At 35.9% G+C, this 27,616-nt stretch overlaps 1 pseudogene; it reads right to left on the bottom strand.

The window, feature by feature from the left end:
* LOC132304674 (uncharacterized) overlaps window positions 1-27,616 on the bottom strand; it is a 37,377-nt pseudogene that overhangs the window by 5,052 nt on the left and 4,709 nt on the right.

Here is a 27,616-nt window from a genome sequence, read left to right as displayed (position 1 = left end):
CTTTGTGGAAGGTGAAAGTTTTGTCTCAGTTTTTCCCTCCCTTTACGGTGCAGGAAATTCTCAAAATTCGTATTAGTCAGTGAGATAAACCGAATGCTGTTATTTGGAATCCAGAGAGGTTGGGTAAGTTTTCAGTGCGGTCTGCTTATAACTTGGCCATTTTCATGTCTAATTTTTCAGGGGTGGCTTCTTTTACTATGCTTGGTCTTCTGTTTGGCGGTGCCGTACTCTGTCTAAAGTGCAACACTTTATTTGGAGATGTTGTCTTCATGTTTTGCCAGTTCATGTTGCTTTGTTGGATCATGGGTGTGAGGTGTTGCCTCTCTGCCCTCGCTGTGGTTTGTAGGGGGAGTCTATTATGCATCTTATTTTTTCTTGCCCTCATTCCATTCAAGTGTGGAAATTATCTTCGATGTGTCTTGATTTTTTGGATTCTTGTTTTTCTTCTTTCTGGGCTGGATGGAGATTTCTGGTGCATAGGGCTATGATCTCATCGGAATTTGTGGATGTTCTTAGTTTAATTTCCTTTTGTGTTTGGGGTATTTGGAAGGCCAAGAATCAATTGGTCTTTGAGGGGATTTTATGGCAGCCTGAGGTTGTGGTGCAGAAGGCCGTCGCCAGTTTTTGGGAGTTTCGGGATGCTCGGTTCCTTTGTTCTTCCTTGAAGCTAGGACCGGCCAACCCCTTGGTTGATTCGTGGCGTCCTCCTCTATCTGGTATTGTTAAGTGCAATTTTGATGCTTCTTTTTGTCGGTAGTTCTTGCAGGGGGTGGTTGTAATACCCCTTATTTTAAAAGGATAGTCTCGGTATTTATTTTATTGTTTAAGTGCATTTTTAATTTCATTTTTTATTATTTGATATGTTTAATTGCTTATTTGAATTAATTGTGTATGTGGTTATTTGACATATGTTTAACTGCTTATTTGAATTAATTGTGTATGTGTTTAAATTGAATTAAATGTTTGTTATAAGTTGTGTAATTAATTATTTAAATTAAATTAAGTGTTTATTTCTGTTTTATTTTAAAGGAGTTAGGCTTGGACAATAGTAATGAACCAACCAATTGAGTTTCATGGACTACTTGGATAGGAGATTAAATGGGTACAGTTAATACCCATAGATGGGTATAACATATATATATATATGAGTATATATGTATATAAAGTTAATTTAATTAATAATTGTTATTAGTGGTTAAATTAGTAGCATTATTCATGATATATGTATTTATATGTATTATTTTTGTTTTAGGGTTTTATATATTTATGAAGTCACCGAATTATATAAATAAAGTTATTTGGTATTATAATTTATTTTCTTTTTCATTTCCGAATCCTCAGTTAATTAGAATTAGGTTTTTAAGCCTATATATATGTTGTTATGTGTCTGCAAGGCTTTTAGAACCCTATTCACGTACACATAGAGGCGGAGCCGTATACAGAGAAGTTTGAGAGAAAAACAGAGGGAACAAGTTAGGGTTTCGGCCATTGATTTAAGGTCGGGCTAAGGAGGAAGAAAGAAGATTTCCTGTGGGTTGAACCAGGAGCGGTAGAGGTTGAGAACAGTCAAGGAATTGCCGAAAGTCTAGGAAAACGATGTTGAGATTTTAGTCCGAAATCTCAAAGGCAAGTTCTATTTCTAACTCTCTCCCTTTGACTCGTGTTCTTTACATGCCTAGGTTAACTCTAGGATTATCAGTAATTAAATTGATCTAATATGCATGCTTGAATTGAATTAAAACTGATTTTTATGGTTAGTATATGTTCTTGACTAAATCTTGATTTTTTTTTTTTGCATATGAACTTGTTTTGATTCATGTTGGTGATGCATAATTACTTCTTATATTTAATTGGGACTGTCTGGAACTTAGAACAAAGGGTTAGGGACTTTAACAAAGGTAATCGAAAAGTCTGGAAGTCGTCGGAGGCGAAGCAGATGAGGAAAATAGGAGGAGAGCCGGCTCCTTTTTGAAGGGAGGCGGCTCCCCTTTGCAAAGAGGTGGTTCCCCATGGTGGGGAGCCAGCTCTACATCAATGGGAGGCGGCTCCCTTAAGGGGGGACCCGGCTCCTTTTGGAAAAGAGGCGGTTCTTTCTTTGAGGGAGCCGGCTCCTCCACTGAATGATGGTTCTGGATGGTTTTTTTTTTTTTATTTTTTTATTTTTTTATTTTTTTTATTTTTTATACTGGGTTTGGTTTTTGACGTTCCAGGTTTAATTGGGAGCTGTAATAGGGGATTTAAATGATGTCTAAGGTCATATTAAAACTCCAGAGGGCATGATAATGCATAATGAACCACATTGTGCTAATAGCTTGAACAGTATGTAATTCTTAAATAAATTTGCATACTGTTATTGGATATGGATGATTTAAATTGTTTACCTTTATTTTAACAATTTTTTGTGAACGGTTATACAGTTTAATCATGTATCAGGGGTATCAAATAAGTATGTTAATTTACATATTTTTATTATGCTTATTATAGATTAATTGATGTTTACATTTGTTATCAGTATTATCAATTGTTGGATTTGTGGACTATATGCACCGGTATGGGACGGTGGCATATTAGGGATGGATTAGCTCAAAATGCTAAGTCTTACCTATTCTAATATAAGGGAATGGATTTACTAAAAAGATAAGTCCTACTTATATTCGTGTCAGATCAGCAAACAGCTGAATGACATACTTTAGTTTTGGATGGATTTTAAATATATAATTATGTTACCACGATATGAGCTTGAGTCTCAGGATCGATGGTTAGGAAGCATATATGCATTGGGATGCATAGCTGTCTATGACGGTTTGAGGTGTACCCTGTTAGGTCTAGGTATTAATGCCCACTTCAGGTGCGTTTTGCATGTTGCTTACTAGTTAGGTTGAAACTGCCTCGTAATCCAGTGAGAGTCCCTTAGTGTGGATCTATATATATATATATATATATATATATATATATATATATATATATATATTTATATATATATATATTTATTTATTTATTTATTTATGGACTCTATAGTTATTGTTGAGTTGTCTAGGATGTACAAGCGTATCGGGTCTCTGTTTGGATTGTAGTAGAGTAGAACTTGTTCGTGAGCCTGACCCACTATCATTTTTCAGGTGTTCAACAATTCCAGGCTTTTTAGTTTTGGTTTTTCTTTTTAGTTTAGTTATTTATTTTCTAACTAGGATATTATTAGGGGTTCACTAGATGGATTCCCAAGTTATAATAATATTGGAGGTTTTGGCAATATTAGATTTTATAATTTTGAAGGATTTATTATTTAGAATTCTTTCAGCTTAATTATTTAATCTCTAAATTCTTCTTGTATTATATGCTTGTTTATATACTTAATTATGTGGTCGGACTTGATCACCCGTGGCTCTAGAATCGAGGGGTATCATAGTGGTAGTGCTGTTTTTTGTGATTTTTGGGGTGATATGCTTCAAGCGATCCTTTTTCGTCCCTTTTCCGTTTCTTTATCTCTGGCGGCGGAATCGTTGGTGTGTCAGCGTGCTATCCTTTGTGCTTTGGATTTAGGATTTTCATGCTTATGGTTTGAATCGGATACCAAAGTTGTTGTGGATGGGATATTGCAAGGAGCGACCTGTCCGTCGAAAATTGCGTTTATATGTTATGACATTAATTGGGACCTGCGGAGGTTTTCATCTGCTACTTTGACTCATGTGTATCGCCAGGGTAATCGGGTGGCTCATGCTTTGGCAGCTCTTTCGCAGCTTGGGCTTAGGTCGGATCAATTATTGTCTTCTTTACCTCCTTCCGTCGTTCCTTTTGCTGTGGCGGATGCTGGGTCTTAGTTGTTTGTGGTTGTTTTTTAGTTCCTTGTGTTGGGGTTGTCTTTGCCAGGTGAAAAAAAAAAAAAAAAGTAATGTCACCCTTAGATGTCTTTTTAGCAGCATTGATTTACTTCTTTAATCATTTACTTACTTCAGTAAATGTCACCTATAACGGTATTGTTGTCACTCCCAGTGCAAAAACCATATTGGTTCCAAATGGTAAATTTGTAGGAGGCCGGGTTAGCTACTTGTTTATTTGGTATGAGACTCTCATGATGACCATTGATGTCACTAGGGCCACAATCTTCTCCGGGTCTTACAAAATAACCTTCACCTAGAAATTATGTCATTTTCTAATTATAGTACATATTGTATCTTTCTATAATAATCTAGCAAATTTTAGGAGATTTAATCTCCTTTTCTAATTAGAGAGCTCTTCTACCCTAATAATTTAAATTGCAACACGTGTTAGACCAAAATAAGGCCACCAATGGAGAGCGTGTTAAGGGATCTAAATATTCAATTTTTATTTTTTTTTTATTTTATTATTATTTTTTTCCCCCCTTTTTTTCCTTTGAGAAAAGTCACTATACAACTTAATCAACAATATTAATTATTTTTTTTGATTTCAAGAGTTACAATTTTTTTTAAAAAAAATTATTTTGGGAAATGTCACTATACAACTTACTCAACAATATTAATTACATATATTTTTTAAAAAAGAGTTTTGAGCAAGAGTTTAAATTAATTGTTGGTCATTTATTTTAGGCAAAAAAGCATAAAACCCCCCCTCAACTATTAAAAATCAGCATTTTACTCTTGCACTACAAAAGTGAGCAAGTCAGTACCACAACTATAAAAAAAAATGCAAATTGCCCCCTGCGAGTCACTTTCAGTACCTTTCCGGCCAATAGTTGCACACGTGAGTTGTACTTTTTTTATAATTCCATCTTTGCCCATCCATTTGACCATTGTAGCCCTCTTTAATTCTTTCTCTCATTTGTCTTCTTTCTCCACCTTTCATCACCTACCCCTCATCTCTCTCCATGCATATACAGACCCCATGACCCATCTCTTATATGAACAAGATATATAGACCTATATATACAAATATATATATATATATACACACACACAATCTCATTTTTTTTTTCTTCTTATTTTATATATTTATTATTTCTTATATCCATTTATGTATATAAATATATACGCACACACACATATACACAGATATAACACCATTCATTCAGATTTTAAAAAAATTATGCAAAGCTAAGCCACAACCATGGCTACGATGTCAAATTAATTTTGAAAAGATACCACCTTGGAGCTGGGACAGGTTGAGTTCAAGGCCTTTGCGGTGGAAGTGTTCACGGACGCTGTGGTTTCGAACGCCGGGAAAACGGTTCTTCGACGAATTTCGATCGGAATTTCTGGAATTGCAGGTGTAGGGATGGTGAGTCGTTGTGGGAAGGACTTGGTTGGGACAGCAATTGAAGTCTACGCGCTTGGCGTTGCAACTTCCATTTATCTTAGTTTGGCAATTTATGTAATACCCCTAGTTTTGAAAAGGATAAAATTGGAATTTTAATTATTTTTATTGCATTTTTATGTGACTAGTTGCTTAGGTGTTTAATTGTTTTATTTGATTTAAATTATTAATTGTGTATTTGAATGTTAAATTAAATGTGTTGATTTATTTTTAAACGAACCTGGGCTTGGATAGGATTAACGGACTGTTTGGATGTGACTGTTTGGATGGAATAAATGGGTACAGTTTTTACCCATGGAAGTATATACATGTATATATGGGTGTATATGTATATAGGGTTAGTTTTCATTATTGGTATTTATTAATAATCATAATTTAATATATATTATAATTTTAGGGTTACGTATATTCTATTGTATCGTATGGGCCGACTAGGTTTTAAAGAGGTTTTCAGTTTATGATTTTAATTAGGTTTTAAGTTTAGGGTTTTATTGACTTAGGATTTGGAATTAGTTATAAATATATAACTTATATGTTTCTAGGGTTTGAGAACCCTATTCACAACACAGTGAAGGTAGAACATCATAACATAGACTTGTGAGAAAACTGAACGTGAGAAAATTGAGCGATAGCAGTTAGGGTTTTGGCCAAGGATTGTAGACCGGACCAAGGAGGAAGGTTGAGGGATGTTTGTGGGTTAAACCAAGAGTGGCAGAGGAGGTTCAATGGAACTAAGGTCACTGGAAAAACCTAGGAAGCAGACGGTGAAAGGTTTCAGATCAAAACCTTTAAAGAGGCAAGTTCTTCTCTTTCTCCTTCTCTTTGGCTCGTGTTCTGTGCACCTAGATAGTCTCTAGGGTTTAATCAATTAGTATCTGGAATTTACATGTTTATTATATGCTTTATTGACGATCTGGTTGTGTTGAAATCATATTTGTTGTAACTCATGCATGTATGTTTTCGGTCTGTTTTCTTAAGGCATGTGAATTCTATTGTAATTTCAGTTACTGTTTTTGCTTTCAATTACTGTAAATGAACCATGAGATTTTTACTGGGATTGGATAAGACTCCTAAGATCAGTTTTTGAAGAGGAATAGAGGGGTTAGGATAGAACTGTTGTTGCAAAAAAAATAGTTTCAGTTTTGTTCATAACGTGTTAGTTCGGTAGCAAATTTAATCTCTGTAATTGATTTTAATTGTTGATATCAAACCATTGGGATGCTGCTGGGTATTAATAAGACACCTAAGATCAGTTTCAGAAACCAACGGAATGATAGAAATAGGTCGGAGATGAAGCAGAAGGTCGGAATCGGAGAAGAAACTGGACTGGAGGCTCTCAAGGGTGTTTGGAGCCGGCTCCAAGTGGGAAAGAGCCTGCTATTTTATTTTAGAGCAGGCTCCAACATTTTTGTGCATTATGTGAATGGGTTTTACGAACTGTTTGAGCTTTTGAATGGTTCTAGTGGGTTGTGGGGACTTCACAGAGGGTCTAAATGGTTAACTCTAAGTGTTATTAAACTCATTATTGCATGGTTTAAGTCTCTATGATAAAGGATGAAGCAGTGTAAAAATATACAACTGTGCATGCTATTAACAGAAGAAAGGAACATAATGGCTTGATTAAATTTCAGAAATTTAATGAGACTTCACAGAGAGATTAAATAGTTAATTTTGGGTGTGATTAAAACCTTGAAATGATTTAAGTTGATTTTTAAATTAATGGGACAAACAGTATAAAATTAATAAATTTTCTACGCTGTTAACGGATGGAAGACGGATTAATTGCTTAATTAAATTTTAGCAATTTAATGGGATCCAGTATGTTAATAAAACTTGTTTTTAAATGCATGATAAGGTTTTATATTAGATTTGATCTATGCATATTTTGGATGCTAGTTGTTGAACTGTTAAACAATACATGGTTTAACTATTGGATTTAGATTGTTGAAACTTAAAACACTTTTCTGCAATGATATGGATATTTGGTTTTGGATTGTAAATTACTTGCTTATTATTTATATATTGTAATTTACATGGATATGGAGGATTGTATGCACCGGTATGGGACGGTGACATACTAGGTATGGTTAGCTCAAAACGCCAATTCCTACCTTATGGATTTTAATTGGTGAACATTTTTACCTGTTTGATCAATTATATGAATTTTATGGATTGTATGCACCGTTATTGGATGGTGGCATACTAGGGACAGACTGATTCAAAATACTCAGTCCTACCTATTTTGGAATAAGGGTACGAATTATAAAAAAAACATAATTCTCCTTATATTTAAGTCTGTGCAGTTGAATAAGTTGAACGACTTACTGGATTTCTTATATAAGTCTGTGCAGTTGAATAAGCTGAACGATTTATTGGAGTTCCTATGGATGGATATGAATGGATTTTAAATATATGGTTATAGTACCACGAGATGAGCTTGAGTCTTAGACTCGTTGGTTAGGGTGCGTATATGCAGTGGATGCGTAGCTGGCTATAGTAGGTTGAGGTGTACCCTGTTAGGTCTAGGTACTCATGCCCACTTTTGGGTGCGTTTTCGCATGTTACCTTCTATTCAGGTTGAGACCCCTACTGTAGTCTAGTGAATGTCCCTTAGTGTGAAATTATATATATGTATGGACTAGATAGCTATTGTTGAGATATCTAGGGTGTATCTGTGTATCGGGTCACTGTTTGGATTGTAGTTAGAGAAGAATTTGCATGTGGGCCTGACCCACTCTTATTTTTATAGGTGTTCGTTAGTTCCAGTCTTAGAGCTGGATCATGCTGAGCAGATATAGTCATTCACTCCACCGATGCTGTAGGACTTTATTTCATGTTTTAGGCTTTGGTTTTATTTCCAGTCATTTGAGTTTAGTGTGATATTTTAGGGGTCCACTAGATGGATTCCTGAGTTGTATAATTTGGAGAACGATTTGTATTCGTGGAGGATCAGTTGTAACAGAATAGTTTATTTATCAATGGAATTATTTATTCTAAGGTTTCAATTATTGGATTATTATTTTAGTTTTCATTTCAGCAAATTTTATTTATCTTATTTGTTTTAATTGTAATCTGTGTTCGATTATTGCTAATTGGTTTGATATCCTCGGCTAATCAGGCATGGGCCTGGCCAACCCGCATCAGGAAATCTGGGGGTATCACAATTTAATACTCCACCATAGCATCTTTTAACTAACATCAAATAAATTAATAAATAATGTTTGTTTATATATATATATATATATATATATATATATATATTCCCCTTCTTGATTTAAATAGACTAAGGGTGTGTTTGGTAGGGTTGATTTGGAGGGATATGGAGAGAAAAGAAAAGAGAGGATAGTGTGAAAGTGTGTTTGGATAGTTTAAGTAGAGAGAAAAGAGAGGATACGGAGGGATAGAGAGGGATAGCTATCCTTCCCTATCCCTTATATACTTTCTCTCCTAAATTGAGAAGATATGGAGAGATAGTGAAGGATATCAAGTTGTACATTTTTAATACCCAAAATACCCTTCACAAATTCACATACAAAGATGTAATTCCATTTATGTCCCAATTATGTAATTTCATTTATGTCCCAATTGTTGAGTAGTCTTGGTCTCTGTTAAGCTTCTGTACACACTAAATTGTTAACTTGAGCTATGCACTCAAGTCAATTTAAAGTTCTCATTTATTTTGCTTTTTGTTGTTCGTGGACAGGCCTCAAAAAAAAAAAAAAAAAGCTGATTATCACTTCACCATAGGAATGTGAAATTTGGATAGAGACATTTAACTCTACTTTCAATTAAAAAAGGCAAAAGAAAAAGGTAAAGTGATGACTATTATAAAGGGTAAGACAGTAATTTGGTCACTATTCTTTCTTTTCTTTTCTCTCCTCTATCTTATCCAAACAAGAATAATTATCCTTTCTTTTCTTTTCTCCCCTATCTATCCAAACACGAATATAAATTATTACTATCATTTGTTTTCTTTTCTCTCCTAACTAATACTATTCTTTCTTTTCTTTTCTCCCCTATTTATCCAAACACACCCTAAAGAGATTGAAAGGAAGCCGCCTAATAGATGCAACAGGGTCGATCAACATTAGTCGATCTAAAGGAGAGAAGCATAGACCCAATTCCATCCAACAAAACGTATAATTCCGGTGAATCAAACAACGACCAACAATTCCGGTGAACCAAAGCGAAGATGATCAGTGCGATCGGATATCCGATGAGGGATACGGCGAGGCAGGTGGATATCAAGATTCAAAAGCAGTTCGAGTTTTGTTTGAACTGAATTCGAAGCCAAGAAGGGAGTCGAATATACCAGACGCAATGAATTCCAGCCAGGGATGGCGGCGATAAATATGTATATTAGAATATATGAAGCAACGAGCTTAACACTGGACCAATTTTGGGAAAAATATGTGTATATTAGATGGGGGTATTGAGGGTATTTTGCCGCTCTTTAATTTTTTTTGCCTTTTTTAAATATTAATTATAAATTATAATGGGTATTTTTGTAAATGCACAATGAAGTCGGCCGGAAAGGTGCCGGAAGTGACCGGCAGGAGCGATTTGCATGTTTTTTTATAGTTGTGTACTTACTTGCTCACTTTTGTAGTCAGGGAGTAAAATACTGGTTTTTAATAATTGAGAGGAGTTTTATATTTTTTTTGCCTTTATTTTATGCAATAAAACAAAATTAAATTTGAAGGAAGAGTGAAGAGAGAGAGAGAGAGAGAGTTATCACACGAAAAAAAAAAAAATGAAGAAGAAAAGAACCACTGTGGAGAGAGAATGCAAGAAAAGAAAAGAAAAGAAGCAGCAAAGTGAGAGAACGCAACAAAAAAAAAAAAAAAATGGAGGAGCGGGAAGAGAGAAACTGAGGAGAGAGAGAGAGAAAGGTGAAAAAAATGAAAAAGATAAAAGAGAAGGAGAGAATCAGAAAACCGAGGAGCTGGAAGAGAGAGAAATGGATGAGAAAGAAAAGAAGGTTTTGTTTCAATGGGTTAAGATTTGAGTGCCCATATAATTTAATTTTAATAGATGGGCTTGGGTGGTTTAATGAATTTGGACTTAAATTGTCACCCTTAAGTGAATGTTAGGTGATGGTCAACAAATGCTTTCAAGATGGTAACTGCATACCTTTCGTGACGAACAACTTCTATACTCATCTTGAAAAATTTATGTAAGCCAAAGGGAAAATATTATGATTAAGCGCCACACACACACACAATAATAATAATAATAATTAAATAAATAAATTTTTGGTTGGATGACTTTATCAATAGTTAATAGCATTCAGATTATAACGACCTATCCTTTTTGTGGAGCTAAAGTGGCTCAATTAGAGTGACTAGGTAGAGACCAAGATAAAGTGGTAAATTAATTGGAAAATCTTGACATTTGATGCGGACAAGACATGAGAGACAAAAAATAGAAACTTAGAATCTAACTAAAAAATGGAATTGGATTCGCCTCCTTAAGAATTTGTAGTTTTCTCTGCTAAAGGGAAGTAATTTGAGTCTTCTAGATATCTTACCTACTCTCTTCAGCTTCCTCCTCAAGAAATTAATACAAGAGAAAGAACAGCCTAGGAGTACCACTGCTGCAAGTAATATAGGAATGATTATAATCTTCAATCGTCTCTTTACAAGGGAGCTGCTATGTGTTTCTGCAGAGTCAAAATTTACCACAATGTAAAGCAACTATATTTGAAGCCAGGAAAACTAAGAAATAAAGCAGCAGTAAAAGAAGACATTTTTCAATAAGAGCTTCTATATGCCTCCTCTCTGTTGAAAAGATAGCAACTTCTTTTATATTTCCAAACAGAATGTAAAAGCTACTCATCTACATGCTTGGGAATATATATCATACCTAACTCAGAGGAGGCTATTCTTACGTAAATATCTTGTCCAATTTCTCCAAGGTCCCTAATATCAATCAGGTCATCAAACCAGACCAAGCAGCCACTTCCTCCTGTTGTTACGTCTATATTTGCATAAGCCATACAAGAACAGTTTTTTGCGCATACCGTCTCGCATTCCTTCAGGGTCATGCTACTATTAAACCAGGAATTCCGCGTGTCAGGCAATTTAACACCGGAATACTTGACAAATGCAATTGATGATCCATTGTGCCAATCCAAGGGCTTTCTTCGAGCACACCCACCTGACCAATCTGCTGTGTCCCAATCTTATGGGTATCTTGGCATAAATTTATCAAGACACCTACACACCGGGGAGTTACCAATGCTGTAGATACCATAGGCCTGACAAAGCCCATAAGAATCACAGTTATCTGCCGGTGTATTCGTGTAAACTGTCCAATCCTGTGTTTGGTTTTAAACCCACCGTGCCACTAAAGCGGAGACCATTCCATGGTCCAGGACGGTATTGCTCAACTGGACCTTTCATGAGGACGAATTGTGGGAATCCACGAAGATCAAGTCCAAAAGAACAGTCACCTTTAGAAGGGTCATCACTGGACTTCCATGACCATAGACGCCGATCAATTCCGGTTTCTAGGTTCTTTCCAAGCTTCATGCCCGGCAACAAAGTGTCACACGGATAATCAAAACTCTGCCATAGGAAATTCATACCATTTGCATCTTTGATAACAAGATTACCCGAATCCAAAAGCTATGCAACTGGGTTCACCGTGTTGTTACTGGATGATGATGAATTTTGACGAAGACCAGAAGATGCTGTTTGTAGTATTGACAAGGATGAGAACTCCTCCATGAGTGAGCTTTTTAAGACACCTCCTCCTGATGAATTATGAAACAACTTGCAATTAACCTCTTAAACTTTCAAAAATGTAAGAAACCCGAACTATACAAAAAAAGTTACAGATCACTCCATTTGACCAAGTTCCGGTGAATGTTGACCATTAAAAATAGTTAACTTATTTTAAAATACCATACTACCCTTAGACGCATGAAAGGACTAAAATGCCCTTAATTAATTTCCATCATCTCAGAGAGAGGTGAGCGACGGCATTGTGGGCGAGCTCAGAGGAATGTGCTTAGATCGGCAGTGAAGCGGCAAAGCGGTAGCGGCAGAGAGCGTGAATAGCTGTGTAAGGAGCTATCCGGTGAGCACTGAAATTTACGGACGGAACTTCGGTGGTCGCTTGTGAACTTGGAAGGGAGTGCAGCGACGAGGAAGCAAGGATGGTTGTGTTGAGGATGGAGTCACGGCTGGTGAAGCATGTGTGGTTTATGGATTATGGCAATTAGATGACATTAGTGCAATAGTGACTGCTGCAAGCTGCTTATTCAGTTCTGCAATTGGGTCGCTGATGAAGACCAAAGTTGGGTACTATTAGTAGCATTCTCGGTTTTTTTTTTTTTTTTAAGTTGGGTCATCTGTTATGCAAGTCTATATATTCATACATATGCATGTTTGTAACTTCCAAAGTACATATATCTGAACAATTATTTTAGTTCTAAATACTCCTACTTTAATGTTGCAAAAGAATGCAAATGTTCTTACAGGTAATGCAATTCAAAAGAGTAAATCTATATACTCTTTAACCTCCATATATACAAACCCATTTCAATAATCTTCTTCAACTTCCAAAACCAGCGAAATCTATAGGAGAAATAATGTTAAGGGTTGTCCAAACCGATTTGAATATTACGTGAGAGATTAGTGGAAATCAGATAGGATTATACTCAATGATGCCAAGAAGTATTTTGACAAACTGAATCAAACGCAACCAATGCCGTTAATCCATACGTTTAATCATCTATTGGGTTCTATCTCCAAGCTCGGATGCTATTTGGTTGTGTTTTCGCTATATAAGAAGATGGGTTTTGCTGGAATTGAGCCTGATTTGTGTACATTGAACACTTTGATCAATTGTTGTTGTCACTTGAATAATGTCAATTCTGGGTTTGGTCTTTTTGGGGAGATTTTGAAAAGAGGTTTGAAGCCGGATCCATGATCGTCAGTACTTTGGTTAAGGGTTTGTGTATGGAAGGTAGGGTTATGAATGCAGTCCAGTTGTTTGACCGTCGTCGTTACGAAGAGGAGAGGAACGAAGGCCGGACCAGTGCTGGGTCGGTTCCGGGAAGGAGCGGTGGGTCAGTTTCTGGAGAGGGAAGCCGCCGTGCTGCTTAGCTACTGCAGCCGACGACCTTTGGTCTTCGCCCATATTGCCCGCTTTCTTGTCAATCGCCGGCATGCACAAGCCGCCGTCGCCAACGCCGGATCCGTCGCTGTTGTGCCAGTCTCTAATATGCGCCGGAATTGCGACTTCTTTAGTTACTGTTCTGCACTGCCGAGCTTTCCACCTGCTGAAATCTCCACAACCGTGCTCTACACCGCTGAGCTCCTCTCGCTCGCTGGCTGCCATCACCTTCACCCCCCTCTCTCTCTCGCTCGGCGGCTACGATGATGATCAATGTAATTTTCGGCGGCAGCAGCGTATGGTTTCGGATGACGAATGAGCAGTGCATATATGTGTGTGTGTTTATACAGAGCTGTTAATAAGTCAATTTAGGAAGGGCAGTATCGTTTTTTTTCTTTTCCGGTGGGCAAATTGCAACAAATTGAAAGCTCAGAAAGATTTTTTATAGTTTCGGAGGTTTGTTGCAAAATTCTGAGGGGAATTTTTTTACACTTAACCCTTAAATTTATTCATGAAAATTTCACTAGTTATATATATATATATATATCGGAATTTGTGCAACTCAAACCTCAACAAATGGAAAGCGTGTGTGTGTATATATATATGTGTGTGTATACTGTACTATGTACTAGTATTTTTTTTCTTTTCTTTTTAAGTCAACTGTTGTCTAGAGTTATGCATTTATACTTTATACTGTATTTGATTTTTAATACTTTTACAATACAATAAACTTTTTCTCCTTCTTGTTGTGGCTATTTGTAACGGGTTTTGTTACTTTTGTATCCATTCTGTAAAAACAAATCTGGAATTGGGTGTCCTACTTTACTCTTTTTTGTTTTAAGTTTATGCCTATTTTAGGTTGAAATTTCTGTAAAAAAATTCTTTTATTGTTCATGGGGTGTTCCGTCTAATGGAAGTTGAATGAGTTAATTTGAAGATTAAATTGTCATACTGTGTTTTGGGAGAATTACAATTATTCTTCTACTTCAACTTTTTTTTTTTTTTTGTTTTCTTCCCCTCTTAACAGTTTGTGTTAATGAATGACCCTAAATAATTAGATTGCCCTTAGATTTATTTATTTATTTTTAGTGTTAATATACATATACATAGATGTGGTTAAATATTTATATATATATACACACATATGCATATATCCATTTCCAGCAAGATTGTCGCCCGTCGCAAGGTTTGTTACCTAGTTGGGCCAGCCCACCGCCGATCGCCGGTTGGTGGCCGTTAATGTTGATACTAGCGAGCCATTTAGGGTTTACAGAGCACCGATTATCCTTTCTCACAAATCTGAGACCAACAGACCCCAAATTTCAGTTAGAATCTAATTGGGTCTGTCTGAGACTCAAATCATATTTGTAACGACCCAAAAATAATACCGGTCGACGATACCAAAAAAAATAAATAAATAAAAAATAAATTCAGCATGACCATTGCATAAAAAGTCCTACTACGACCTGCTGAAATACATATAAAATGTAATGGTCTTACTTGGCTTTAAAACTAACCTATTATGTCCCAACGTACAATGCAAATAATATACAATATTCTCAAAATTAACACATACATATAAAAAGAATCACGTTCCTTCATTTCATCCAAATATGGAAACACCAGTCCACTATTAGTCCCATAATCTTTTACCAGAAATGCACTTTAATTACTTCAAGTTACAGTCTATGAAATATAGCTAAAATTAAAAGTCCATAACTTACAACATTATACAAATTAAACTAAAGTTTTACAAAATAGTCAAGATTATATTTACAAAATATTAAAGTTCAATTACAAAAGATAGCAAAATATAAATCTCCAATAGCGCTTAAACTTATGGTGGATCATCGTCCACCACCTCTTTTCCATGTTCTAAAAATATTAAAGTAATAGGGTGAGCCAACCGCTCAGTAGGAAGTATTTAAGACACACCTCTTACGACCCCGTGAACCTACATAAGGAATAGAATACTAGTGAACGAAATCATGCCTCGGAAAACAAGTAAAATAGTAATAATATCAACAAATACATACACAAGTCATCCGACTACCAAGTGTGCAATATATGCTAATAATATGCCATGCCATGAAATGTCGCTCTTCGTTTCCGAAACAATAACGTTTCACCTTTCCAAACCGTTAGTGCAGTCCAACCCAAGGCGACTCTAAGGCTTCACGAGAGGAGGATTGACTAACTATCCACGAGTACAAGACAACTCCAAGGCGTCGTGTCTGCCTAGGTAGCTCAACCACGCTAGGGTCTCTCCTTAATCCCCTCTAGACCACACTAACACCGCGGACCACTAGGCGACTCTTAGGCGTTCGGTTTTTCGCAAACACTTTTCGAAAACTTTTTCCCCCAAAATAATTTCTTTTGCTTTTCAAAAACACTTTTTCCTTTTTTCTTTCCCAATGGAATGCATGAATGTTGCATGCTACACAATTTCAATATTAACAATTAAATCTAATGTAAATCAATAATTCTCAACAATATACACATACCTCATACTTAAATAAACAATTTAAACATATTAAACAAATCAAGGCATAAATTGAATATATTGGAACATGTAATTGAGCCAACTATTCACATAATTCACATTATCATATAAAATCCTAAACAACAAAGGTCAAATAATCAAATTAAACATGCTTATAAGTAGATTTAAGAAAAAAAAATTCACAAGGGTTAAAGAAATTGTGGTTAGAACACCCCTACCTCAACCAATTGAAGAAAGTCCCAAAATTCAAAATTTCTAAAGTGCTCCAAACTAAAAATTGCTCCGATCAAAATGAAGGTTCTGACGAGCTTATCAACTTTGCTTTAAGTGACAAAATCAAATTCTCAAAAGTGAAAGAGAAATCTAAAAAAAATTAAATAAATAGTAGAGAAAGGGAGAAACTAACGATGGGAGAGAGAGACAGAAGGGTCTCTTAATGACCTTAGGCCATTTACAAAGTTATAATGCAATGGTGGGTTCATTGACCCTTTTTAAAATATCATAATATCATTATAACTTTTTTATATATACAATAACATTATACAGCCACACAATTTGCAAAACAGAGGGAGAGAGTGAATTTCGTGGCTGTGTAAGGCCATTACAGTTGTTATGATATCCAACGGGTCCCACGGCTTAAATAAATAAATAAATAAATAAATAAAAAATTCTTTAACATTAATACTTATATACATATTAGCTAATACATAACCACATAATTTAGCATGTAACCACGTAATTGTGCATTAAATAAACATGCATGAAATATAATGGGCCCGTGACACAAACACCGTGCTCAACAACTCTTGTAGCGGGTCCCGCCTAGGACTACTCGACCCAAAACATAAAAAAATGCCGAAATGACAAACGATACATTTCTAGAAGTCCTGAATTCAAGGAAATGCTCCAATCAACTCTAGGAACTCTCCCGGCATACCCCACTATGTACGACACGTAAAAATAAGACAATGATTAAAATAATCTAGAAAATCAAAAAATCACAGAAAATGAAAAATTGAAAAAACTAGAAATATTACAATATTAGGATAATATTAAATCTTCCATCTGAGGGAAATTGGTTACCTTCGGTGACCTTATAATCATTATAGGAATAGAATTTTCAGCAGATTTGATTTGAGGGGCTAATTTGTTCCTACATTCTTTCTGAGTACAGTAATTTTTATTGAAATAACTGGTGAGTATTTACTCTGTCCTATACGGTACCAAATGAATAGGGTACAAATTCATAGACAGATCAAAATCAAAACATGTTTGACCTCCTTTTCATTGTAAATACCGATCATGAGCTTTTGAAGAGCTAAAAATCATGCAAAGAATTGGAAAATGAGAAGTGGTTGGGGGTCATTTGCATCCTTCAAACTAAATGCAGCACTAGCAAAACATACCCCACGGGCAAAGGAACATCAAGATGAGCATCTGTAACACAAAAATCTAGCCGAAAATCTTTTTAACATTTTAATTAGTACTACTTGTGAAGCTGCTTATGCCAAAATACTTTAAAGAAATGTTTAGTGCATGTATGTAGGTATGCCTTCACTGGCAATGTTTTAGTCTCTAGGATGAGAAGTGATGTGATTTTCACATTCTTCTATACAGACTCCATAAAGATTCAAGGACATTCATTAGTTCTCACATTAAAATTGAAACCTGCAGTCAATTTGTCAACGAACTCCTGACTAGGGTTAATCCCTCAGATTTTTAGAAAGGAAGGTTCATCGAGACACAAAGTTGACTTTAATTCTGCACTCAAACAAATTAAAACCCCAACCAAATCTTTTTCCCTTTTTTTTTTTTTTTTTTTCCTTCTTGATATACATTATTTCCATCACACAACAGTATGTAATAGGTGCTACTTCTATCTGGCTTCCATCATTGTTAATGTCAATGCATCTCCAGTATGACTTCTCTCACCACTTGATGTCTCTGCAACAATAGTTCTTTCTACAAAGAAACCAGGCTGTTTGGGTTCAGGCAATGGCACCCCCTAATTACCCAACATGAACACTACTGATGACATGGTTGGTCTGTCTTTTGGCAGTTTCTGAACACATAGTAGTCCCACTTGAATACATCTTAGTATTTGAGATTCAATGTATGAATTTTCCAAACATGAATCCACTAATTCCAAGACTCTGTGTTCATTCCACAGCAACCACGCCTATAACAATCACAATCCTCAATTTTAGTAATTCATATAGGAAGTTAGAGCGAAAAATAAAATAAAATAGAATACATTTCACCACCATACATGTCCCAAAAGCGAATGATAGTGATCAGGATGATGAAATATCCTGTTCTTCTTGCCACTCACTATCTCCAGTAAAAGCACACCTAAACTAAATACATCAGATTTTACTGAAAATTTCCCATCAATGGCATACTCTGGCGACATGTAACCACTGCAAAAAATTATCATATTTAAGCATATGAAAATGATGAACATGTACTATCTGAAATTTGTTTCAAAAACTTACCATGTTCCGATTACTCGCTTTGTTTTGGCTTCAATTTGATCTATCCCAAAACTTCTTGCTATCCCAAAGTCTGAAATTTTCGGACTTAGTTCTTCATCTAGTAAAATGTTGCTGGCTTTGAGATCCCTATGAATGATTCTTAATCTTGAGTCCTGGTGAAGGTACAGGAGTCCCCTCGATATGCCCATAACAATTTCAAATCGCTTTTGCCATGGAAGTTCTAGTCTTCTATTCTGATCTGCATGACATTTCAATCCATATAAGTTCTACATCAGTTATCATTTTGAAAATAGGGCAGAGGATTCTGCTGTTTAAATGCATAAATTACACTATGAAATTGGTCTAATAAGATAAATGGACGAGAACTAGACCAAAAATAAAATAGTCCAAGCTTTTATTTGGCATGTACTCGTATATTAGCATCCTCTCTTCTCCTTCAACGTAACAGCCCAACAGCCTAACAAGATTCTAGTGTTGCAGTTTGGAGATCAACATAACTTCATTTTTGAACTCTTGTAGACCTTGTCCAGAATTATTCGAAAGCCTCTTGACTGCTATTTTTTGTCCCGTTGTTAGCTTACCCTACAAGTTTTTGAATAGCAATGTTAAAATCATGGGGTCACTTTTTTTTAGTAGATATCGAACCAAATATTACTTATTTAACCTTATAAACAGGACCAAAACCACCCTCTCCGATCATATTTGTGCAAGAGAAGTTCTTAGTGGCATTTGCAAGAGTGTGCAGATCAAAAACTGGTAACTCAATGTCTTCATTCTGAGTTTGCATACTTGGAAAATCAAATATGTCATAGATGCAACAAGATAATTGTCATCATTCAAATAACCGACTGGCATATACCCTAATGGATCGCCTTGATTCTCTTTCCAAAATGGTATGGCATGACACTTAAATACAGCGGCACCATGATAATCAATTGTTTAAGAACAAAGAAAAAGTAACTGGTAAAGCAATATGTGAGAACCCGAAATTTTGAAATATTAAAGTTAAAAATATATTATTATACTTTAAAAAAACAAAAACAAATAATTGTTCTATGACTTTATGAATGTGAAATAAAGGATCCTTTGTTTTATTAACAGAAAAGAAAGTGAAATAATGTCACTTAAGTAATGACACCCTTAGATATCTTTTTAGCAGCATTGATTTGCTTCTTTAATCATTTGCCTACTTCAGTAAATGTCACCTATAGCGGTATTGTTGTCACTCCCAGTGAAAAAACCATATTGGTTCCTATGGTAAATTTCTAGGAGGCCGGGTTAGCTACTTGTTTAATTGTTATGAGACTCTCATGATGACCATTGATGTCACTAGGACCACAATCTTCTCCAGGTTTTACAAAATAATCTTCACCTAGAAATCTTGTCCTTTTCTAATTATTGTACATATTGTATCTTTCTATAATAATCTAGCAGATTTTAGGAGATTTAATCTCCTTTTCTAATTGGAGAGCTCTTCTACCCTGATAATTAAAATTGAAACACGTGTTGGACCAAAATAAGGCCACCAGTGGGGGCCGTGTTGAAGGATCTAAATATTCAACTTACACTCTCCAACAGCTTAAACTTTTATATTAGATGGTAGTCAGCAGATGTTTTCAGGGCAAGCAACTACACATGGTAACACCCTTCATGGCAGAACTTCTTTGTCTCACACTCATCCTGAAAAAGACATGTAAGCCTAAGGAAAAGGATTATGATTAAGGGACACAAACTGATAGGTCCATTTTAGAGATTATTTGCCGAATTTTTTTTTTTTTTTTTTAAAAAAAAAAAACAGTTTGGTGTGATAACATTATCGATAGTTGATAGCATTCAAAAAGCTTGATTTTGGTACACTTTAGTGTACATGAGACATCAGTTATAACAACCTGCCCTTTAAAATGAGGAGGTACAGAATGAGACCAAGATAAAGTGGCAAAGGAAATAATTTGAAATTCTTGACATGTGATGCCAACAGAACATGAAAAACACATAAAATGGAAACTTGGAATCTCACTAAAAAATGGGGTTGGATTCGCCTCTGTAAGATCTGTAGTTTTCTTTGCTAAATAGGAAAGAGAAGTAATTTGAGTCTTCTAGATATCTTACCACTCTTCAGCTTTCTCCTCCTCAAGAAATACAAGAGAAAGAACAGGCCTAGTGGTACCACTGCTGCAAGTAATAGAGGAATGACTATAATCTTCAATCGTCCCTTTACATGGGAGCTGCTATACGTCTCTGGACTCTCTGCACAATCAAAATTTACCACAATGTAAAGCAACTATAATTTCAAGCAGGAAAACTAAGAAATAAAGCAGCAGTAAAAGAAGACACTTTTCAGTAAATGATGGTCCTTAGGAAACTCTTTCTTTCATGGGAGTAATTCATCCTCAAGGCACAACCATGAAGCAAGCATTTTAAGAAGAGTAATTGCAGCAAATTTGATGCAATTAGACTAATCTTAAATAAATTGATATCATTCTTATGGTTTAGGAAACACTTGGCTTAAATAACTTAATAGTATTAATTTTGGTTTAGGACTCACCCCAAATGGAATTAACATCAAAACTGCCAATTTCAGAAGTTCTTCAAGTTTCAGCATTATGGACAATTTCATTTGGCAACTTCGTTGATCACTAATTGTTTTGGCCCTACCACAGCTCAACCTTGAACATAACACCATAGGTGGTCCTAATACTGTGACGACTCAAAATTTCAATATCAGCAGTCAATTTGAGCGAATTCCCTGCTTTTTTGCCCCAAAACTGAACATTTTTTCTTGCACTGATAAGGAAAACAATTAGGTGCCTTCACAGACTTAATGGTGGTAGAAAGTTAGGGGAGGAAAAAAAGATGAACATAAAAACTAAGGGCCTGTTTGACGTTTTTTTAGAATAAAAAAGCCTCTTATTAGTAGAGCTGTCATAAAATTGTTATTAGTAAAGAGCATGTTAGGTTAGGTGTACATTTCACAATTAAAATACTTTTTAATTTGTTTGGTAACAATACCGTTTAAAGCGATTCAATTACTAATTTTACAATAACATCCTTTCATATTGTGTTATTATATTTAATAATTATAGTATTTTTTTTTTATAAATAAAAGCGCTTTCAAGTGGTTGAAACGCAATCCAAAACAGGCTCTAAATTGGTTTCTCACATTTGTGAGAGCTTCTATATGCCTCATTTCTGTTGAAAGATGGAAGCTTTCTTCTTATTTCTACACCAGAATGTAAAGCTACTAACTCATCTACATGTTTGGGGATATATATTTATCAAAAAAAATGTTTTGGGATATATATCATACATACCTAACTCAGAGGAGGCCATTCTTACGTAAATATCTTGCCCAACTTCAGGGACTTCCCTAATATCAATCAGGTCATCAAACCAGAGGAAACAACCACTTCCTCCTGCTGTTACATCTATATTTGCCTAAGCCATACAAGTACAGTTTTTCAAACATACCGTCTCACACTCCTTGAGGGTCATGCTCCTATTAAACCAGGAATACTGTGTGTTAGGCAATTTAACACCAGAATACTTGAGAAATCCATTTGATGATGCATTGTGGCAATCCAAGGGTGTTCTTCAAACACACCCACCAGACCAATCTGCTGTGTCCCAATCTTTAGGGTATCTTGGCATAAATTTATCAAGACACCCACATACTGGAAAGTTACCAATGCTGCAGCTACCATAGGCCTGACATAGCCCATAAAAATCACAGTTATCTGCTGGTGTATTCCCGTAAACTGTCCAATCTTGTGTTTTATAATTCCATGTCAACCGTTGTAAATATCCATTCTGAGTCAAAACTGTTAGAGTTGCACTGCACAATCAACCCGAATTTGATTCTAGTTGTTGTGGCGGAAACACAAAATAACAAAGCACGTTGTTTGAGGAATAATCAAGCAATCACAAAAAAAAATCACACACAAGAACACAAGATATACATGGTTCACCCAAATCTTAGGGCTACGTCCATAGAGCACACCGAACAAATTCACTATGAAAAAGATGAAGAGTTACAATGGAGAATTCTCTCTCAATCTCTCTCAATTGCTCTTTCTTGTATGGGCACACATTTATCTCTAACTTTCACCCCTATTTATAGAGTCCCAAACTTGTCCTACAAGAACTTGCCTTCTGTAGAATCCAAAACCAATAAGGAAATTAAATCAAATCAGGAAACTGAATTTTCCTTAAACCAATAAGGAAGTCAAATCAGATTAGGAAACTGAATTTTCCCTAATATATTAGGAAACTAAATTTTCCCTAAAATTTAGTACTTTGAAGTTTCCATATAATTAAATCTTCCTAAAAATCCTCCATCTAATCAGATTCCACAAAATCACAACAATCTCCCACTTGGAGTCTGGAGCACTTGTAAACCCATTCCATCTTCTTCTCATGCATGTCCCATACATGTTGGTGTGCTTCTTTATGTCTTCAAGCTAGAAGACCAACTGAAGTTGTGCACAACTTCAGTTTCTCCATGGTCACTGTCTTAGTTAACATGTCAGCCGGATTCTTGGTGCCAAGTATTTTCTCAAGTGTCAACACCCCATCTTCTAACAAAGATTTGATAAAGTGATACCGAAGTCTTATATGCTTGGTTCTTGAATGAAATGCTGAATTCTTTGCCAGATGTATCACACTCTGACTATCACTGTGCAAAACATTCTTCTCTTGTTCGAGGCCCAACTCTGTCAACAAACCTTGTAACCAAATCATCTCTTTACTAGCCTCTGTCATCGCCACATACTCTGCCTTTGTAGTAGATAATGCTATAATCCTCTGTATTTGCGAAACCCAACTAACTGCAGTTGTACCCACCATGAACACATACCCGGTAGTACTTCTTCTATGGTCCACCTCGCCAGCAAAGTCTGAATCTACATAGCCATGTAACTTCACTTCGCCCTTGTTGATCATAGCAGCCTTGCTTTTATGGTCAGAAACCATAGTGAGGTAAAAAGAAATAAAGCCCGTATGGTATTAAAAGCTATTCCACATGACAAGTGGGATGAAGCTATTTTCACTAATCATCAGATACGAGCACGAAAAACTCCTATTCCAAAAAAGCTTTAAAAAGAAGAATTGATTTGTGGATATAATTCTGGAAAATTTTAACCCAATGAACAGAATTGTATTATTTATGAAAAAGAACTTTTGGCAATTAAACTAGCAATAAAACGATTTCATATTTATTTTTCTCCAGAAGATTTTATTATTAGGACTGATAATCAAGCAGTCAAAGATCTCCTAATAAACAAAAAGAATTGTTTAGATGGACGTCGATTAAAATGGTATAATGTTATTGCTCAATATTCCTTTTCTATTGAACATATTAGGTATTAACAATTTTCTTGCAGATTTTTAAGCAGAAACCATAACGAAGTATCTAACAAAGATATTTCTTTTCCCACAGATGAGTGATCAAGGTAAAAAGACTTGCCCTGACAAAGATGGTTGGATCACAATTGCTAAAAAGGCAATAGATAAGCCAACTCCATCACAACCAAACAAATGGTTTGTGGTTTTTGCTGGTCACCAACCAGGTATCTATGCCGAATGGAACGACTGTCACAAACAGTTACGCTCTTTTCCTGGCTCATGTTTCAAGGCTTATGATACACTTATAGATGCACAAAATGTTTTCTATAACGTGGGTAAAGCCTCACAAAAAATGTTTTCTCAAATCCAGTAACCAATAGAGGTAAAAGACTTCTATAATCCCGGACTTCCAAACAATTTTTATAATGAAATTAATAATGTTTGGAAATGTTATAAAATCGGTACCAATAAGAAATTTAGGCAACACCTGAGTACTCTTACATCTCTTCTAACTGAACAAACAGCTATGACTGATGAGCTTAAAAAGCTTTGTATCCAAATCTGTCTCACCATTGACTGGGAAAAAGATTTTTCGTTATCACAAATAAATTGTTTTCTTAAGCTTGCCCAGTTAGTTGGAGAACTAGATTTTTCACAAAATACGTTTGCAAAAATCAATCGTATATGTCTTCTTGAAAAAGCAAGAAACATATTTCCTCCTGAACTGTTTCGAATAATCCTTTCCAAAGCACTGGATCATTCTGTTACAATAAAAAACTTTTATTTTTCTCATCATGAGGACATCAATACCTTTGATGTAATTTATAACGGGAAAACAGTCCCAAAACTGACTCTTTTCATTGTTCCCGGTTTTCCCTAGTCAATGGAACCTGTCGATTGGGGAGTAATTAACAAAATTACTTTCTCATCTCATGACTCTTGGAAGGATTTTCCTGCAATGATCAAAGCAATGACCTACAAAGTCACTGCTCAATGGCAGTATAGTCGAAATCTCACTTTCTAGATTTCTAGTACTATTGGATGGCGAAAAAAAACTCGGTTCTTCCAACCCTACCAAATCTGGTTTCTTAAACTCACTGAAGCAGATGAATATGAGCACTCTAAAATTTTAAATTCCGAAGAAATTGCCAATGGTATCAAGCCTTATTACCTTGCAATGCACAGTCTTTTTCACCTACAAGGCAAAGCCAAAAGAATCCTAAATGGAACTTTTAATAACTATGACCGCCTTGGTTATTGTTGTGATGGACGAAGACTTTTCGTCACCTCTCTAACTATGTATTATCCTGAATATTCAGAGACCCATGTTGAAACAGCCAAAGCATTTTTAAAAGAAATTATGGCTAATACCATTGATGTTCCAGAAGTCATCTGCAGTGGTGCCAATGACATCAATCTCGATTGGGACATTGCCGATGCTCAATCCCCAGTCAGTACTCCTCCACTTGATGAAAATGAGCTCCATAATCTCATCAATGCAATGGAAGGATAACCTGATGTGTCACTCTTCTCTCTGATTGACTGCAGTTCATCCAGCACACGATAAGAAGAGCTGTCACATCCACTATTCACCAACAGTGAAAAGTAGCCGACAAACTATTCATCAACAGTGAAAGTTGTCGACATCCGCTTTAAGGAACAGTAAAAAGAAAGATTCCCTCTTATCTTCTGAAGAACTGTTTTCTTTTTGTTTTCTCTATTTAAACCGAGACTCCATTAAGGTTTTGGCATCTGAAGTTGATCTATTTTCTCTAGCTTGTACTCTCTCTCTTGTAAAACATTCTCAGTCTTTATAGGGAACATTCGTAAGATCAAGATAAGTACTATGTTGTGAAATGGGGAATTTATTGAGGTCATCCTTTCTGGTAAAGGTGGGATAGGTCATATAATCGTAATTATAAGACGTGGCAGATCCAGTTGGTTTGGGTTCTGCATTTTTAGAAGTCTCGGCAGGTGTGCCAGAGGCTGGAATAGGAGTTTCTTCTACTGGATGCATTTCTTCTGTTGGAGGAATATCACTGTAAAAAGATTCATCTAGGATAGTGTCTGAAACACGTTTTCGTCGATGCGAAGTAGATGGGAAAGGCTGTGGATTAGGTCATTGCTTTGATCATTGCAAGAAAATCCTTCCAAGAGTCATGAGATGAGAAAGTAATTTTGTTAATTACTCCCCAATCGACAGGTTCCATTGACCAGGGAAAATCGGGAACAATGAAAAGAGTTTGTTTTGGGACTGTTTTCCCATTATAAATTACATCAAAGGTATTGATGTCTTCATGATGAGAAAAATAAAAGTTTTTTATTGTAACAAAATGATCCAGTGCTTTGGAAAGGATTATTCGAAACAGTTCAGGAGGAAATATGTTTCTTACTTTTTCAAGAAGACATATACGATTGATTTTTGCAAACGTATTTTGTGGAAAATCTAGTTCTCCAACTAACTGGGCAAGCTTAAGAAAACAATTTATTTGTGATAACAAAAAATCTTTTTCCCAGTCAATGGTGAGATAGATATCTCAATATCCACTTTACTGCTTCCCAGTGTAGCTTGCCTGGATCCTTCATGAACCTGCTTACTGCTTCCACTGTATATGCAATGTCTGGTCTTGTGCATACCATGGCATACATCAAACTTCCAATGGCTGAGGCATATGGAATTTTAGCCATGAAGTTTTTCTCATCTTCTGTCTTCGGACACTAATTTTGAGATAATCGGAAGTGATTAGCTAAGGGAGTACTCACCGCCTTAGTATTATTCATGTTGAACCTCTTCAAAACCCGTTCAACATACTCAGCCTGAGACAACTGCAAAGTACCTTTCTGTTTGTCTCTGTTAATCCTCATCCCAAGAATCTGCTTCGCTGTACCAAGATCATTCATCTCGAATTCACTAGACAACTGCTTCTTCAATTTGCTGATTTTTTCAAAATTAGAACCTGCCACTAACATGTCATCAACATAAAGTAGAAGGATAATGAACTTGACTTAAACCTCTTGAAGTAGCAGCAACGGTCAGCGTTGCACTTGTTGTAGCCATATCGCTTCATAAAACCATCAAACTTCATGTACCACTGCCTCGGGGCTTGCTTCAAACCTTATAAGCTTTTCTTCAACTTGCACACTAGTTTCTCTTTCCCTTTGACTGAGAAACCCTCCGGTTGTTACATGTAAATCTCCTCCTCAAGGTCACCATGGAGGAAAGCAGTTTTAACATCTAACTACTCAAGGCGTAACCCCTCTGCTGCAACAATGCTAATAAATGAGCGAATGATACTTAGTTTCACAACCGGGGAAAAAATGTCTGTGTAGTCAATGCCTTGCTTTTGCTGAAAGACTTTGACCACCATTCTCGCCTTGTATCTCTTGAAACCATCATGTTCCTCTTTTACCTTGTACACCTATTTGTTGTGAAGAGCTTTCTTCCCCATGGGCAACTTAGCTAGTTCCCATGTTTTGTTGGAGATAAGAGATTTCATCTCATCTTCCATTCCAAGCTCCCACTTGCTAGCATCTTCAACTTGACATGCTTCATTATAGCATTCAGGTTCACCATCATCTGTGAGCAACATATAATCCAAATATTTCCTATTCGGTACACGAGGTCGCGTAGACCTTTTAGGTGCAGGCATATGAGTTGGAATCTGCGGTGAACTATGCTCTGTGAGTTCTGGGTAAGAACCCTCATCTGTTTACTCCGCGTCAACGTCTCTAGATCATCATCTAACTCATTAAACTCAGGCTTACTCTGTACAAGACTAGTTAACTGTGTTGCATTTCTATCCTTGTACATCACATTCTCGTTGAAAATCACATCTCTACTTATGATGATTTTCTTGTTTTGATT

This window comes from Cornus florida, unplaced genomic scaffold, assembly GCF_030987335.1.
Source record: "Cornus florida cultivar Cherokee Brave unplaced genomic scaffold, ASM3098733v1 CherokeeBrave_3.0.0_Hap2_Chr04, whole genome shotgun sequence".
Classification (NCBI taxonomy): domain Eukaryota; kingdom Viridiplantae; phylum Streptophyta; class Magnoliopsida; order Cornales; family Cornaceae; genus Cornus; species Cornus florida.
This window is presented reverse-complemented; position numbering and strand designations above follow the sequence as displayed.